General features: G+C 43.1%; 1 long non-coding RNA gene across 4 annotated transcripts in view; it reads left to right on the top strand.

The window, feature by feature from the left end:
- LOC108399721 (uncharacterized) overlaps window positions 1-16,872 on the top strand; it is a 50,081-nt gene extending 33,209 nt beyond the window's left edge. The window contains exons 3-5 of one of the 4 annotated variants that reach the window (XR_012120976.1): window positions 66-158; window positions 9,774-9,916; window positions 16,489-16,872. This is a non-coding gene — a long non-coding RNA (uncharacterized lncRNA). Of the gene's footprint in view, window positions 1-65; window positions 159-548; window positions 1,869-2,975; window positions 3,266-9,773; window positions 9,917-16,405 lie in introns of those variants that run through there. The other 3 variants (XR_012120975.1, XR_001853719.3, XR_005063047.2) reach the window with 3 other exon arrangements.
- Window positions 16,873-17,448: the final 576 nt, after the last annotated feature.

The following is a 17,448-nucleotide window of genomic DNA, read 5'->3' as shown; positions in this document are numbered from 1 at the left end:
TTTCTGTTGGTTATTTTTATTTCTTTATATTTGATGGAGGCATTGCTTTTATTTTCTCTCTGTAGACATCAGTAAGTTCCAGGTTGAAGAGGGACCTTCCCCGACGGCGTGACCATCTCCCGATGAAGTGCTCTGGAAAAGTTCATTCCTCCCCCGTGGTGAGTGAAGATTTATGCCGCATTTCTTTTCATCAACAACATATTAAACCCTATTGCACATCCTGTGCCCACGAGTCCATCCTCAGGTAAACAGAATAAGCCCAACATTTTGTAGTAACTATTCTATTCTACTTAAGCATGGCCCAGTTCTTCCCTGTGCCCTTGAATGCCTTTGATGATTCTGGCCAGTGGATGGTGCGCTCATCCGCAGCCATTGCTTCAGGCCTGGCTGGGCACAGAGCCGAGAGCGGGCATCTGGTGGGACCCGGGGCCCGCAGGAACCCCTCCCGCCGCCCGGCAACCGCACCCCCGGAATCCCTGCAGAGTGCATCTGATCCGCTTCTCAACATTGCCCAACCAGGCTGATCTCTGAATCTTTTTGCCCCCAAGGAACATGAACTTGACATTTCCTGCGGCTCCTTTTAGGAAGTGCTGCCCCCGAGCCACCAACACTCCCCGACTTTCTGAGGATAAACGCTTTGTCCTGTTTTGAGAAACTGACTCATGTTTAGCCTTAATAAGTGCATAGTAGGAAATGACCACTGTGTCTCTGTTGAATTTTTTTTTTTGTTTAATTCAGAGAAATCTGTAAGCAGGACAAAAGTAAAACCATATTAAAATGAAGAGTATTCAAATATTGATTAACAACAGCATTTGGTATTAATGCACAAATAAGTAATCAATTCTTGATGAAAGAGGGAAATTGTATATGGTCAGATTTTTACTAAGAGGCTGTACTTGTGCATTTTAAGAATGTAGCTAAAATTAGTTTCCTCTCCATGTGGAATTTGAATACATTATAAAAATAAAAGAGTAATTGTCTTTTCACACAATAAATTGAATTTACATTTCTTATCTTTTCCTTTTAAATTTTTCCATCAGAGGTCAAAATGGATGCTAAATTCTGAATTCAGGTTTACAAAAAAACTAAATAGCTATAGCCAGTAGAGATTAGATAAACTCCCCATTTTTTCCTGCAGCTTATAAAAGAGTGCCAACTAAAATATATTTCACATAAGACAGCAAATACAGCTAACCGAGAAAAAGCTTTATCAGTCTCTGTATAAAAAGGAACTGATTATTTTGCACTAGCTAGACTTTGATGTGTGAATGTTTTATATACACTTTAAAATCTTTGTTTAAATTCAAGTGAACAGGAAACCAGAAATATCTTATCTAGTCGTAGGAACATGCTAATGTTTAAAGTGTTTCTTTTTTATCTTTTTTCAAAATGATTTTCTAATTAGTATTTCAAATGCCTGGCTTGTTTAGGGTCTCAAATATGGAATGTAACAATTATAGTACAATGCATTTTAAACAATTTATAATGAAGATATTTATTGATAACAGTCACAACAGGCTTATTGACTCTTGAATCTTACCTTCTTGGTCTCTGAGGACCACCGAGGTACTCACGCTGGGCTAGGTCTTGGCCACCTGTGCCCACCAACCTGCTGGACTTGCCAGTCACTGATCAGATTTTACCCGGTATTTGCCACACCTTTTCATAAATGGATTCAAAGAATAGTCTATAAGCACACAGAAATCTTTCTACAGAACGTTTTAAAGAAGAGATCTTTAAATCTAAGTGATGATTCAACAGAAGTTTATTGATTTGAGACATTCTGAAAAATAAGTGAGTGGCATCATTTGCTTGAAAAGTCTTTTCAGTGCATAAAAATTGCTTCCAGTATGTATGCACAATAAGAAAGTGAGATTTATACCAGAATTATCTGCCCAAATTATGTGACATTATAATGCTCACCATGGTGGTAAATCATGCAAAACAGCATAATAAAAAGAGGGTTCCGTGGAGATCCATATGTTGGTTTGAACTGTATTGATTTATTATTGCTAAGACTGAGGAAAGTCGTTGGCGAGCTGGGGCAGAGGCCCCACCCGAGTGGCCTTGCTTCCCTGGCAGTGGGTCCTGCACAAGCAGTGAGCGAAGCCTGGGGACCCCTGTCACTTCCAGGCTCAGGGCCCTCTTCCAAGACAATATAAGATTTCTGAGGGAAGATTCTGTCTGTCTTGTTCACCCGGCATCCTCTGTGCCTGCACAAGTGTTGGGAACATATTTGGAGCTCAAAATAATTAACAATATCAATTTTGGACAAGTTCAATTTTTTAAAAAGATTAAAATTATTTTTATGTTCTGTTATTTAAATGCATAAGATCGTTTGACAGAGAACTGCTGTGCACATTTCTGATGCTAGAACTGTGGACCAAAACTCTCCTTTCTTTCCGTGAGCTCTTTTTCATTGTCCGCCCAATGTCTCTCTGTGTGGTTTAAAGATCGCTGGGGCCCCGGTGAAAAACCCATTGCCTGCTGGCCCCCATTTTTCTTGAGTTTGGTATGTTACTGAAGATTATGTTGTTTTGAGATATTTTCAACCTATTCTTTTTAAAAGAACCTTTTTTTAAAGCCAGTTTTATTTGTGTCCATGGAAAATCATAGTAAATAAAAACATTTTTGGCCATTGTATCTTGCAACTTTTAGAACTATTAAATAAAATAATTTTCTATTCACTTAAAAAAATACATGGGGAGTCCTTTTAAAGGTAATTCTGGTTGCAGAAATGTATTATACCTGTACCTAGTTTCCTGGGATTTAATTCTGGTTACATTCAAATGGCCATCTTGTTTTTGGATATATGTGTGTATTAATCCCAATAATGCTAACTTTTAATATTTCCTAATTCAGGGTTAGTATAATCAAATAAATACATGTGGTTGGTAGATGCAAATTTGTATGAAGGACTTAGCTGCAAGGGATGCTACAAAATATGGTTTTAGCCTTCTAACCTTTCTGAATAGAAGCTTGGAATGGTGCTCCAGAGAGCCAGTCCTGGCTTCAGACACGTTTGCCAAGCGTTGATTCGGAAGAGGACTGCCTGCACCTCCAGCCATCACCTCTGCGCCCAAGGCAAGAGGAACCGGTAAGGCCCAGCCAAGCCCTGTCTGTCTGTTAGTCATAGAAATGAAGTATTTCCTAATATCACTCACCTCTTCCAGAAGCATGCTGTTCATGCCTCTTCGTTCAGGAAGGCCACGTCTAGCCACACGGATGGCAGAGGAAGCATTCCGGGGTGTCTGCCACCTGAGCTGAAGTGTCATGCAGGGTAAAAATAATGAAGGACACTTGCAGATATTCATGTTCTGAGGGACTGTGCACTCTTGAAAGAAAAGAGCTTGATAACGAAATCAAGTAGGGTAACAAAATTCATCCACGAGATGAAAGAAGTTGTGGGAGTTAAAGGATTAATGGTGAGCTCTGATCCATGTCAGTCCTGAATTAAAGGGACGGAGCAGGAAATAAATGGTATAAATAATATAACACCACATCAACCCAACCTGGAATTGGAAAGGGGAGAGAAGAAGTTTGTGTTCCAATATCCTTTCATTGTGAGGAATCGAAAGAAATTACCTAAATCTGGTAACTTAGTAGAAGTTCAGGAGCACAAAGAATTTCTTTAGAAAAACAAGTTTTATGGACATCATCAATTACGTTGGTGACAGAGGAAAGGTGAAGGGAACAGAGGGGGAAGGCTAATTTCTGATGCCTGGATTCCCTCTTTGGGAAATTAGAGGACAGTGGGGCAGACGTCGCAGAGTTTTTCACCGCCGCTCACCGGCATCCCCTGCCCGATGTTTTTGGAAAGTATCATTACAATTTTCAAAAGAATTTCAAAACAAAAATACCCCGGACTCTAATCCTTCTGAACGCGCAGAAGGAAGATACATTCACACACTAAATTAAAAGCAGAGACCATGGAGCAGAAGAGAAAAAAACTAGAATCATTCTAAAGGAAATGGAAAAGAAAATGTAAGAACGGTGGCAAAACAGACATCAAACTTTCCTGTCAGATCAATAAATGTAAAAGAGATAAGAATAATTAAAAGAAAATCTTTTTCAATAAAAAAGTAGAACCCCCGTCTGTGCACACGAAGCACAGCATTCTAGAATCTGCTGACAAAGGCACGTTGCTGATAAAGGAGAGGAAAGAACCAGTGAATATACACAGAAAGGACTCAGGGATCATGGTTCAGTTTAAATTCAAGGCAAAAACATTGAAAGACAAGAAAAGCTACTTGTGATAGTTACCGTTGAATACAGGACAAAGGTCTAATGCCGCCTTGAATCCCATGCCACCAGCAACCTGCGTGTCGCCCTTTGACTTCTAAGCAATGTCTCTTCTGAGGGCTGTGCCGCGGACTCTGACACATGGGTGGTTTTATTTTGATGGCTGCAGAGGGCGAGGGAGACGGAAGACAGGAGAGAGAGCAGGGCCACCCCAGGCCGGGATTCTAGTCCCCTGAATCGAGGCGACCGCAGAGGGTCTACACGTGTTCTGGGAGAGAAAACAAGAAATAAACCTGCACACCAAAGGGGGCAGGAAGGAGAGTCCCCCTGCCTGACACCAATGCTCAGTGACCGCATGATTTGTCTTCCAAACCGACACCTTTGAGGGGAAGGGACAACATTTATGATGACACTAGAACAACAGCCGGGGTATGTAGTCTCTCTGGGTGGGAGGGAAAGGAAGTCCTCTGGGGATTTGTAACCACAACCCCGTTCTTCAGCCAGGTGAGTTCACACGACCTGCAGGTCTGTACCAAACCCGGGCAAGTGGCTGCAGGAAAGCAGTCTCAGGACGGCGGTGCCCCCGGGGCCTGGCATGACAAACAGCATCCTCTTCGGGGAGTGCAGCCATAGGACAGGTCCCAGAAGATTTTCACAGTTAAAATGGAATATAAGCTTGGGGGCAAATAGAAAACACACAGAAAATAAAATACAAGGAGACTTATCCAAAAGACTAAACTAGTTCCACAAAAAACAAACAACAGAGGTAAGTATAAAAGCTTTAATTAATAACCAATCCAGAAATCCCATAACTACAAATTTAAAAATCAGTCATTTGTACAGAGCCATGAACAATTTGCTTAATCAGAAGAAAAGAGACAAAACAAAATAACAATAAGGAGATTCAAAAGAAATAGGGACAGTTAGATGTGATCACACTGCCTCGGGACACAGTCACGTTGGAACTCAGTTTGACGGTTTCTTACAAAACTAATCAGACTCTTAACATACCATCCAGCAATCACGCTCTTTGGTATTTACCCAAAGCAGCTGAAAAGTTGTGTCCACAAAAAAAAAAACAAGCCCCATACAAAAGGTTATAAAGGCTTTATTCGTAATTACCCAAACTTGGAAGCAACCAAGATGTGCTTCAGCAGGTAGGTGATGGGCAAGTGAACTGTGAAACTGTGATCTATCAGATGGCGGCATAGTATTCAGCACTAAAAAGAAATTAGCTATCTCGTGTAAATACACGGTGGAACCTTAAAAGCATGTCACTAAGTGAATGAAGCCAGTCTGAAAAGATGACACGTGGGATGGTTCCAACTGTATGACCATCTGGGGACGGCAGGACTGTGGGGATGGTGAAAGGTCAGTGGTCGCCAGAGGCTGCATGGGAGGGGAGGATGAACAAGGGGAGCACAGGATTTGTGGGGCAGTGAAACTATGTTGACACTATAACGGTGGATGTGTGTCATTAAGTGGGGGACGCTGTGCAGATCTGGGGGCCCGGGGTACATGGGAAATGTCTGCCCCTTCCATTCAATTTTGATGTGAATCTAAAAGTGCTCTAAAAAATGAAGTCTACTTAAAAAATTTCTATGACCACAAAGCAAGAAATTGCTCAAAACAAACACACAAACACACGCCGCTGAGATGTATGTAAAGCACACAGCCTGGCGGGGTTCTGCAGGCTGAGTCTAGGATGGGACCATTTACTGAAGGACAAACAACAGAGAACACAAAGATCCTACCGAGAACCGGACCGAGACAGCTGACGGATGTGGGTGCATGTGGGAGCTCAGATTGAATTGATGGATCAAGGCTAAATCTTCTGAATTTGTTACGTGTATTGTGGTTGCATAAGAGAAGAAAAGACTATCCTAATCTGAGGAAACGCACTTGGAAATATTAAAGGATCAAAGTGCATGATGTATCCATTCTATCCTCAAGGAACTCTGGAAAAAAAAAGTACAAATCGTGGCAATTGTTAAAAAATTGACGGATCTGGCTAAAGTACAAACCTATTTCAAAATAGAGCCAAGATAAAAATTAGAAAAAATATTCCCTTGTCTTCATTTCCTGTGTCATGAGCAGCAGAGAACAGAGTTTTCCCTGGTGGAATGGAGCTCAAAGCTCACAGTTCGCTGTGTCAGTGTCTGAGTTCCACCGACGTAACACGTGTGCTCGTGCACAGAGGTGAGGCCTCGGGGGAGGGTGGGGGCTGCAGGCAGGCGCCTGGCGTCTTCACGCTTCGTCTAACAACCCTGGTGCTGTTCTGCTGACGGACACAGCCCATCTTTCGTTCTTGCCCTGCAACTGAAATGGAACAGAAAGCCTTTAGTTTTTAGATGAAGCCAAGTAAATAAAATAATATAGAGCCTAGTGTACAGGGCATGTATGTTTGTTGCTATTTCTGTTATATTTCTGGGTTTACTCACACTAAATGCATGTCTAACCTGGTTAGATTTCACCTTAACCTGCTGGAAGTACCTGAGCTGGTGTTTACCTGATGGCACCCAGCCAAGGTGGAGTAGAACAATAAAAAATAACTGAAATGGTTTCTCTAAGGCCCCAGAGGCCAACCGTTTAGCTGTAGTAGATGCGTCACAGTCCAGCATTTCTTGGGGTCAGTAGCTCCCAGGGACTGGCTGATGCCTGCAGGGTTCTTCCTGAGGCCTGAACGGTCTGCTCAGCGCATCTAGGGGAGCGGTCTGTCTACACCCTTGGGGATTTCATGATCTCGATGCTTCTGAGGACGACACAGTTCTTAGCTGGGTAATCCTTCACCTGAGTTGGTATGATGCTCACTCATGATTTGACTCAGGTCGGGGGTCTTTGGCTCAAGAACCGCATAAGTGACACTCTCATTCCACGTCACATGGTACGTGATGATCTGTCCACACCGATGTTTCCCTTGATCGTAGATTGCAGTGGTGTCTTCTAGGATTCCCCACGCTAAGCTGTTCTTTGCTCCTTTATCATCAGTACATTTTCATGAGGATAGTGTTTGAAAATAAGCAAGACGTTCACTTTGTTGGTCCCTGTCCCTGCATACTGCCAGTCTCCTGTCCTCCCCTACGTGAATGCCCTCCTCCACCTGCTTGGGCTTCATCCCCCAGGGAGGCTGCCCCTCTGACGAGGTCTTCCCACCGCTGAGGCTCTGACACCCCTGGGCAGATGTCTCGCTGCCCTGTGTGTCCCACCACCATGCTCCGGCCCCGGGCCCCCTCTCTGGGCCCCCACGGCCGCCCCTTCTCCCCTGGTCTTGCTTCAGCCCGCACAGTGGCCTTGGGCTCGGCGTTCAGCACAGAAGGATAGGGAGGAGAAAGAAGAAGGCCTATTAAGCAGCTCTAAGTAGCAGAAGAAAAAAGAAACACAGGGCTTTCAATTCTGATTTGCTTGCCCTTCAAACGACTCCCTAGTATTTCTTCCCTTGAACCTAAAGGGTCTCAGTTGGTTTAATCTAGTGAAGCGTGAAATAGCCATATGCCTTAATGGGTTTTATGGCTGATTTCAGGAACATAGGACATAGGTTTTTCTTAAAGAGGTGTTCAGATTGAAGAGGCTCAGTCAAACATTAGTTACTTATTTCCAATTATTCTGTAATGAGTAATGCTTCCATGAATATAAGACGAATCTGATAATTTCCCTAGGATAAACTTCTAGAATTGAGATAAATTGCTGGTTCAGAGAATGAATATTTTTAAAGATATATATGTATATAGTCATTCTTTAAATATTATTTAGATATTATTTAACACTGCAAACTGTTCTATCACACAAATGTAATGCATTTAAAAATTAGCAATGTCTCCTGGGAAAACTGAAGGGCAGTTAATAAGATGTGTGGCAGGCCTAACAACACCACATTTCACATGTCACATGTGTTTCCTACCTCTGGATGAAATCTTGAGAGGCAGAGGTGAAAAAAATTTTGATCACTATGAAATAACCCTTAGAACAACAGAACTGGTTACTGCCTAAACCAGAAATACCCCCAAATCTTGTCCCAGCTCAACCTGCAGCTTTGGAGGAGATGCCACCCCATGGTTCCCTCCATGAGGAGCCCCCTAAGCCAGAAGTTATGGTGCTGTTTTTTAAGATATATAAGTTTCAAAATACCATTTTACTAATGTAAATGACAGAAATACAAGCATTATGTATATAGGAACATAAAACAGACCCTCAACCAGCAAACCCACAGCACAGGAGGGGAAATGAGGTTCAGAGGAGGCTGAGCACCCCTTGATGTGCGAATGAACCAGGTAAAAGGCCTGATACTGAAACGTACAGTCACACTTCTACCATCACCCAAACTGAAAAGCAGCCTCATTCAAAGGGGAACAGCTATGATACTTTTAAAAAAAATAAAAAGCAGGGCCTGTCACTTAAATCTTGTGTACTCGGACTCTCTGATTAAGTGGCTCGCAACACCTCTTTGGAAGACAGAGCCTGCTTCTGGAGCCATATTCCCATCTCAGCCGTATTCACCCATCCCCTCCTCAACCGCGGCGCTGTGTAGCTTCCCCAGACGAGGAATGTCCACATTTGACTTATCAGGAAAACTCATATGTTTCTATTTTGTTTTAATTTAAAATAGAACTAATGTGTGTAAGATGTAAGAATGCAATCAGAGGAAGCAAGTGGTAAATAACAGTGCCAACGGATCTGGTAAGAATGTAGAAAAGCTGAGAAGTAAGCATCGTGGAAAAAAACTAATAAGCACTTATCTCAAGCAGGCTATTTTGTGATTGGAAATGGGATATCACTCAACTTGAACTTCTGCCATTGGTAGAGAAGACTGGAATCTTTTGACATAAAATTAGATTGGCCTGGGTCTAAATTGTCACTGAATCAATCGCCTGTGACTGGACTCGGTTCTCATCCCCAGATGGAAGCTTCGACTGGACCCACTGATCTGTCAGCAGAGGGATGGCTGATCCTGTTTGACTTCAAGTTTCTCCATATTGCTTGGAAATGCTAGCTGCTCTATATTTTTGCCACGTTTCTGCACTTTTTTTTTGTAAATATAACTATGTTTTATTGTAGATGTAGTTATTAATTTCTGACTCTTTGGCATTCGATTCATGATGGTGGTAGAATCCACAGCACTAGGAAAAGGTATCTTTCAGCACAGACCAGCTCCTGGCTGGAATTTCTATTATCAACGAATGAGATTAAGCCCACATTGAACTTGTATTTAGATAACCTTGTCACTTTCCATTACCTAATTCTAAACACTAATGAATAAGTAAAAGTCCCCATTGTCCTGCATGACTATGCGAATGTCAGGAAAATAAACAATGTCTACACCAACTATGGCCATTATCACATTGCCTTCACCAGTAAATGGCTTCTATTTAAACAAGATTGATAAACTCTCCTCAGATTTTCCATGGAATCCAAAATTATCACCCATGCTTCTCTTTTGCCATATAGGTAGGTTCAGCTCCTCTTATTGATTTAGACTTTGCAAATTTGATATTTCCATTCTCACAGATGAAACTGCATTTCTCTTAACTCCACAGCACAGATGCCTGTGCAGAGTACAGCAGACTCCAGAAGCCAGGACGGCATGTCACAGACGTGCAGGCTGCGAGACAGAGGCTAATGGTCATACTGTAGTCACACCATTAAGCAGAATCACACCAGCCAGTCATGGCAGTCTCCGGTAAGCTCTGTGGGCATGTCTAGAAAAATCACCTTCCAACAGCCTATATAACAGATCATAATCATCTCTGAATATTGAGAATGGCCAGATCATATCCAAAAAATATTTTAAAATAATGCAGTAGGTTTTTTTTTTTTTAACATGCTCGATCAAGAGTCAGCAAACTAAAGCCTACAAACTAAATCCCAATTTTTGGTGCAGTCTATAAGCCACGAGTGGTTGGTGCATTTTTAAATGGTTGGAAAATATCCAAAGAAGAGGAATATTTCATGATACATGAAACTTCTACAAAATTCATGTCTAATGTCCATAGCTCAGGTTTCATGGGTACGCAGCACTGCTCATTTGCTTTCGTATTGTCGACGGCTGTGTTCAGGCTACAAACGCAGAGGGCTCCTACCGTAGCTGAATCAGCCTAGATAACACAGCAAACTCTCTGAGACTGTCCCCATCAAGGCTTTGCCAAAAGGCATGTGTGATCACCATTGTTTGTGTCTTTGTGACGACTTGAGTTACAGGCCGTGCCCCCTGGGCGGCTAACTAATTACAGGAGTTCCTTTGTATTCTGACAGCTTAGAAAGTATCACCAGGTGTTGCCACCTGCATGACCCACATATTCCCTCAGAGGGAAGGATATGGTCAGGGGAGGGTTAATAGTGGCTGCTTTCATCAGACACTGACTTAAACCTTTTTCTTATGACCAATCATCTTATTGTAATCAGATGAATAGTACATAAGGTCAAATCCATATTTGCCTCTTCGTTTTAGAGAATAGTTTCTTCTGACTCACTCATCTTCCTCAGAGCTGCAGACATGCGCATGTATCTCTAGGGGGTTTGCAGGGCACACAGGTACTGTGAGCCTGCCAGCACCCCCCTGTGCGGGGGTGCATTGCCAGCTCACCTAAAGCCACGTGCCTGTGAAAAGGGAGAGGAGCTGGGCAGAGAGAGGCACGTATCTGGGCTATGATGCACGGTCACGCTGTGGTTTATACTGAGAGATGTTTGGTCTTCAACCCCGTTTCTGGCACAGAGCTCCTAAAACTCCAGGCATTTCCTAGGCCAAGAGAGTGGTAAAGGTGTCCTTTTGTTACATTAATGAGGTAACTAAGGTGGGGCTGGTTGCCAGGGAAACCAACCAGAATAGAGGGTTGGAACTTTCAGTCCCACCCCCTGATTTTGGGGATGGCTGAGGGATTGGGACGTATCCCCTGGAATATGAATCCCTCACCAGTGGCCAATGATTGAATCAGCCATGCCTGTGTAATGATGCCTCCATAGCAACCCCACAGGACAGGGTACAGGGAATGTCCAGGTTGGTGAACCTGCGGAGATTCCGGGACAGTGGCTCTTTTGGAGAGGACATGGGGACTCTATCCTTTCTCCATCCCTTGCCCTCTGCATCTCGCAGTCTGGCAGTTCCTGAGTTATATATAGCCTTTCATACTAAATTGGTGATCTAGTAAGTAAAATGTTAGTCTCTGAGTTCTGTGAGCCACTCCAGCAAATTATTGGAACCCAAGGAAGGGGTTGTGGGAACCTCAGTTGATAGCTTGGTCAGGAAACAGCCTGGCCTGTGATTGGCAGCTGAAGTCGAGGGCAGTCTTGCGGGACCAAGCCCTTAACCTGTGGATATGATGCAGGCTCCAGGTAGACAGTGTCAGAATTGAGCTGAATCAAAGAACGTGGGACTGATGTTGCCGAGATTGCTGGGTGGGGTGGGGGAGACCCCCGGCCCGGCCACACACAAACATTAGTATTTGATGATAAGAGCTGCCTTTAATACATTCCAGTCCCTGGGAAACAGCTTCCGGGGGCTCCACGCTTGAGGTGCGGGTGCCAAGAGCTCAACATATAAGAATTTACGGGGACGATTCACAGTTGCGTGTCAGTTCTTTATCCTTCTGTTGATGACCAATTTTTCACTGCTCCTATTTTGATGGATTTCATATCTATTTACAATTTTATAAACTGCAGATGAGAAACAAAACAATAACAAATTATCCCAGGGATCACACCCCAACACACTTCTTACCAGCCCAGGGCAGGAGGAGCTGGGTGGGGCCCGCACAGCCTCTGTGCGCCTTTCCTGGGCGGGCGGTCAAGGCCCTCCCAGCCTCAGTCATTAGATCTCATCCCCACTTTTTTTTTGGAACCCTGCGTGTTTTCTCCTCCACCCTCTGCGATCACATGACCCAGCTTCCCCCACTTCGGCCCAGCAGCCATGGTGACGCCTGTAGGGCAGGGAGTATGTTCCTTCCAGCCATCAGTTCCTAGTTAAACGTCCCCTTTCCTCCAGCTTGTCCTCCTAAAGCCTCATGTACAGGCTCTTCTGCCACAAGCCACTCTCCTTTGGACACGTTGCAGCCTGGCGCGTTCGGTGGGGAGTAGCTCGGAACAGAAATCCCTCATATACTTTAGCGATACCATTGACCATTTGCCTAACTGCATATCTGCCTTCTCAGCACCTGAATTTTTGGTAAGATGTTAAAAATGAACACAAAGCCTGATCACACGGGTGCCTTTTTGGCATGAAGTTCCTCTGCTAAACTCTGTTAATTGACTGAGGATTCGTGATGTCCCCACCCACAGTCTGCGCTCACATCCGCTGCGCCGCGCCGATGTCTAACCAGCATTAATGAGTAGGGGTCAGCACTCATCACTGAATGCATGTAGTCGATGCATTATGTACAGACTTTGAACTCATTTTTTCACTATTGCACAAAAACATGGTGCAAAATACCAACCAGTGTAAGAACAAAATTATTTTCCAGCTACCTTGTCATGTGTCGCACATATCATATAAGTAAGACAATAGATTAAGGAACAGAATTAGTGCATGATTACTGAGTGTGGAAGAAGCAAACACTGACAAATTCAGTGCAAGTATGATGTGCTGATTTCGAGACGAGTCACTGTTGAAGGCCTCCAGGGATTAACTCTACTGAATTTACTATGCCGGTTTGTTTTTGGCTGGGAAAATGAGGACAAACAGCAACTGCTCTGTTATTTCTGAATGGATTCCAATTTGGAGAGTGTTTTAAGCACAAAGAAAGGAACCTAGTATTTAAAAGGGAACAAGATAAGTTAAAAATACACATGGGAAATAACAAGGTAATTTTAGCCTGGATGATTCAAGTGAATGGATCTAGGCACCAGCAGTCCACATCACAGCCAGTCAGCAGGGGAGATACTTAGAAAGCTGCGAGCGACAGTGCTAGACATGACCCACTGGACTGCAAAGTAGACAGGAGCTTGCGGCTGGGGAGGAGGCGCATGCAGTGTGACCTCCGCCCCGGCCAAGGAGGCGTCACGCTCTGAGGTGCATGTCATCCTCCCTCTGCCGGGGCAGCCGGAGGACACTAAGCAGACACAATGAACTCTGTGCCGTTCGGCGTGCCTCAGTGACAGAGATGTGCGATGAAATTTGAGGGATACAAGGATGTGAATATCAAAGGAAGAGAAAAATTCACTCAGAAAACACTTCAAAGGAACAGGGGCCATGTGAACACTCTGGCCCCATACATGGTAGAAAAGAAGTGAAAATATTTTTCAGAGTATGATTTTCCAAGAACACAGTAGTATTCTGTGAATCATTTCATTGCATGCAAACGGTGGATTCAGACTCAGAGCAGAAGTGATTTGCATTCCCACCTGTAGATGTGACGATTCCACCTGGAAATATTGGGAAGATATAAACAGGAAGGAGGGAAATGGGTTGATTCTGTGGATAGGCAGAGTCAGGGTTTGAAATTCAGAAATAGCATTATATAGGGAATGCTTGTGTTTCAAGTTAAGTGGTTTCAGTATCCTGCCTTATTTCAAATACATGGCAGCTTATTCCCATTTCCTCTGATACCACAAGGCGTGGGGTGTAATATCACTAGACAGATGGCCTCAATGGCCCCCGATGCCAATACTGGGAATTCCCTGCCCAACTGTAACGATAATGTCCTTCCGGATTTTAATAACACCTGCCACCCAGCGGACTCATGACCCTCCTTGAGCTTCATTACCTACATCTCCATTACATTGCTGGTCTGTTTTGTTATTCTCTGCAAAGGGAAGAATCATTTTAGGGGTGTGCAAATTGACTAATACTATAATTCAAATTAGTTAATTAAAAAAAATCTTGTATAACAATTGGGCTCACAATTCCCTACACATTGCTGCAGTGTATCTAATTACCATATTAATTTTTACTGAACCACACCTTGACAATTAATGTATTTAAGGAGGGTGAACTCTAAATGGACTTTACCCTTCACACATAAGCAAAAAGTGATGTCTTCCTGTGTATTCACAGTGGACGTGAAATGTTCCTCATGAGCTCTTTGTTCACGTACAGGGGAATTGATAAGGTCTATGAATGTACTCTCTCACTATTTCCCAGAAACCTGGTTCTCTCCATGGAAGGTCATCTTCTTGGAACCGAGTGCCCAGCGAATGGGGCTCCCTGGGATCCTCACCTGGTGGTATTTAATGGGATAGCAGAGCCATGGATTCATGGCACAAAAACATGACCACAGAGGATTCAGAGGGCAGTTCCACCTCCACACCCCCTCATGCCCTTGGGCAACTGCGCTTTTCCTTTGCCCAGACCTTCTACTGCCTGTATCACCCTTCCTCCAAAAACCCCGGGGCTTCATCCTTCTCACGTTCAGCATAGCCCATGATTGGATAGTGAGTATATTATTAATGTTTATATTTGTTTTGAACAGAACAAACACGTATCCATATTCCACTGAGATGACTAATGTTAGGTTCTCACAGCCTTAAATAGTACTGTGTGTGTGTATTACCTTTATCTAAAAGGTATATAACCAACTGGTCACATCCATTTCATTGAAAGGGTAAAAAGTGACCTTGAGTCTTTGGTTTTGTCTCTTTTACACATGCGACTTGGTGAGCTGAGGGTTGGTTGGGTGGCATTGCTGGCAGTCAGTAGATTTGTTTCCTTAATGGTTCCCCGTAACACAGCAAGACAATAAAAAGCAGTAGAAAGGGCAGCTAACACGTGCATGTCGTTCCCCATACCAGGCATAGTGACGGACACCTTGCCCCTATTAGGGGAACCCCAGGAAGTGGGGCCTGTGAGCGAGAGCCGGGTCTTTCTGAGTGCGTGGCCCTGGGCACCGTGTGGGTCTCACAGCCGGGAGCGAGCCTGCTCGTCCCCCGCTAGGAGTGGAAGGAGGCACCCTGCATTCGGTGATTCCACGAAGGCAAGCTTGGCCTCAGCCGCTCCCCACTTCGGTCGGCTGAGAAGAAAGGCTTTTGTGTTTCCCGAATCAAAAATATTTGACTAGTTTATACATTAAGATAAAATCTGGTCACATGGTGTGTTTCTATCGTGTATCCTATGCAACCCGGGAGCTGCCACACTTGACTCTTGCCCTGTGGGCGCACACATACACACGCACACACTTTCCTTGATACATTTTGCTAAATGAACCGGATGCTTCTTCCTTATGCAGATTTGTAACTTTCTAAGGATGACGGGGCTCATGAATTGCCCACGCTGGTAGATCGTTTATAGGAACTAACCAACCATTGGTTCACAGGCTTCCAACAGTTGATCTTTTTCAGAATCATTAGTGTCAGAGAACTCATGGTTTGATCATCATATTTAGTTCTAAATTTTCACAAATTAAGACACTTCAGATGTATTCTCTCCTCATTTTGTGTATCTTGAGAAATGCAATTTATAACTTTTCTCATGAAAAGTATTTTGCTTTTTTATATTGGTTAGTAGTGTTTGTGCTTGACACCCAGTTCATAGCTCTCATCCAGCCAGGAAGCTGAAAGTGACAATTGCTCCAGATTCTTCATTTCTGCTTCATTTCACAGAATCACAAATTCTCCATCTGTCTCCTTGAAACAGTATTTCAGGACACCTCCTACCGGTATCACCATAGCATTTATTACCAGGAATGAAAGTGGGGTACTAGAAATAATGAACATCACTTGCATTATTTTGCACTTAAATTTCCTTAATATCTTAATTTGTCTGCCAAATGTATTTAAATAATGCTTTATATCTTATCCTGCTAAAGTAAAAAAACATATGGAGTATTTTTAAATATTTTCTTCATCTGCTAATAGATTACTGAAAGCAAATTGTTCCCCATGTAGTCTTTTATTCCCCATACCTGAGTGAATCTGCTCATACAAATTTTTTTACACTTGATATTTTACTTAAAGAATTATTAAAGCAGCTGATTTTAGTTGATAAACTTCAGTTGAATGCAAATGCTCAACTTAGAATTAAATCCACAAAAGAAGTTATTTGAACAACAAACAGAACTCCCAAGTTATTTTAACCTTGAGTTATTTTTACACTTAAAAGGAATAGGTGTAAACTCATTTCACTGTGATAATATGACAAGCCATTTTCAATGTAATGGTGACAAACGCTAATATGTTTAAAAAGCAATAGCAAGTCCTTATTGGCTGTGGCGGTCAGCCTCTAAGCTGACCCTGTTGGGCACAGAATGCCCTCCTCTCTCTCTCTCCCTGTTTCTGTCTGTCTGTCTGTCCCTCTCTCTTCCTCTCTGTCTCCTCCTCCTGTCTCAGGCCATGCAACCCGGGGGAAGCCAGCTGCCATGTTGTGAGTACCCTCTGGCAGCCATGGTGGGACTTGCACAGCAAGAAACAGAGATCTCTGGCCAAAGCTGGTGAGGAACCAAGCCCCAGGAATGAGCTGAGCAGAAGATCCTCCAGCCTAGGTGAGACTTGAGAGGACTGTCCTGTCAGCTGCGACCTCACAAGAGACCCTGAGTTAAAACCACCTGCTTTGGCTGCTGCTGGGCACATGACGCTCAGAAACTATGTGGGATAATTAAGCTGCAAAGAAGCTGGAGTAATTGTTACACAGCTGTGGATAACCAGTATATGCCCAATATTATTGTGAACAGAAAATAAAAAGAATAGAATCATATCCAGATAAAACTATCACAAGGAACGGCTTTCTTTTATGCTCTTTATTTAGGGTTGTGCATTTTTATTATTAAGTAACAGTTAAAGCAAGAATAAACATTAATTATCTTTAATAACATTAAGGATATTTGATGTAGATAATCATATCTATGATTTAGACAGAATTTTCTTCATTATTCCAGAACTCATCTGCAAGTCTTTTAATCTGTCTTACCTGTTTAACTTTATTTCCTACCACTTCTCAGTAGAGTTTAGGGTCTAGCCAGACTTCATCCTGTCTCCCAAGATAATAAGTCTTCAGTAGCATGTCCTCACTTCTTCATCCCACCATATAAAACCCTAACTTGTCTTTAAAATACCGTTGAAACTCCACCCTGCTCGCCTTATGGAGAGCTCCCTTCTTGGACTAGATTACTCAAGTTGGCAATAGTTGCAAATCTCACTAGTTTATATGCCTTTCATTTAGTATGTGTCCATTCTGATTTCTCCTTAAGGAGATGAATTCATAAAATGCAAGGATTCCAAGAGCACTGAATGTACGTGATTCATATAATTAAATTCTGGTGGATCAAAATGATGACCACACAGTAAACACAT

This window comes from Manis javanica, chromosome 9 (genome assembly GCF_040802235.1).
Source record: "Manis javanica isolate MJ-LG chromosome 9, MJ_LKY, whole genome shotgun sequence".
NCBI lineage: Eukaryota > Metazoa > Chordata > Mammalia > Pholidota > Manidae > Manis > Manis javanica.
The sequence above is the reverse complement of the archived record's forward strand: the minus strand, read 5'-3'. Positions and strand labels throughout refer to the sequence as shown.